Below are 1,433 nucleotides of genomic sequence, written 5' to 3' on the forward strand. Positions count from 1 at the left end.
AAGCCACGACGTCCAGCACACTAATGTGCATTTACTCTTCAAATCTTGGTAAATTTTCTCCACAATTTTTTCAGTTCTTTTCATCTCTTTAACTTTTCTGCATGTGTCCAAACCAGACAACCCATTGGTGGACATATTAAGATGTTAAATTTTAGCTAGTACAATAACTATAATACATCACATGTTCCAGGCAAACAGTACTTTTCCATGATTCTGTTAGTTTCTGAGTACCAGTTGACAGTAAATGCTGGCCTCAGGTGACTCATTTTACTGCTCTCAGGTTTGGGGACAGGACACGTGGCTGCACCTTGCGACTTGAAGTGCATGCTTTCCATCATTCCTCACTGGGAGGGGGATGGCATCAGGGAAGAGCTGTGTTTCTTTCTCCTCCAGGTGCTATTTAGTTCAGCAAGATTGAGACCAATTTACCTAGAAAATGCCAACTTAAGTGGTTACTTGAGTTATTAATTGACACCATAATTAACTAATATCATTTTGGGGATTTTTCACCACTAATAACGTGCTGAAAACAGATACACTCTTCTTTAACTCAGACTTGGATTGTCCATAAGATCTGGCTCCTCCAGTTGAGGAAGTGGCCATCACTCTCAACAGATGTTGCTGTTTACAGTGCAAAGAGGTTAGACTCTTCATATGTGTGGTGGAATTTTAAAGTAAATCAAAATTATGAAACAAACTTTGTAACACATAAGTGTGTGTTGTAGCTACTTAGATTTTATAATAAATTCATAGGAAATGAGATGCAATTTAGCAAATTTGAGAGCAATAATCCTTAAACACAAAATAGAGCCTCTTCTCTGCTTTAGTCTCTTAACTAAACTTCTGAAGATGTCCGAGCTTTAATGACTTTTATATGTTCTTCTTCCTTACAGAGACAAAGCCTCACAGTTTGTATTCCAGGACTTAGGATTTCATTATCTCAAAAATCACATTTAGCTTTATTCATAGCAGTGCTGTGGCTACTTTGAGGCTTAAAGTCTTGCAAGGACCTTTACTGATGGTTTCTGAAGTTCTCTGCAAGGAATCCCTGACCATTTATACAAGAAAACTGAAAGATCTAGTGTGCACATTCTGCACATCACATCTTTTAATTGTCCCTTGCAGGAGTGCTACATTGAAACCAGCCTGCTTTAAGTGTGAGGATTTTAAATATTCAAAGGAGAATCATCTCTCTAAACAGCTTCTCTCCATTCTTATGAGAATTTTTCACCTTAGGACCAAGTCCAATTATTGAAACTTAACGTGTCATTTCTACCCTGCATTTTTTCCTTTGATTATTCCTTCTCACCAATCCATTTTGTACCAAACTCATATCCGAGTTTCTTATACTACATGATGTTTACTCTCCTTTTTACCAATTTTATAGATAAATAGATAGCTTCAGATCTAATTTCTTTGCTAGAATTTCTTCA

Source organism: Propithecus coquereli, unplaced genomic scaffold (genome assembly GCF_000956105.1).
Source record: "Propithecus coquereli isolate 6110/MARCELLA unplaced genomic scaffold, Pcoq_1.0 Scaffold197, whole genome shotgun sequence".
In the NCBI taxonomy this organism is placed as follows: Eukaryota; Metazoa; Chordata; class Mammalia; order Primates; family Indriidae; genus Propithecus; species Propithecus coquereli.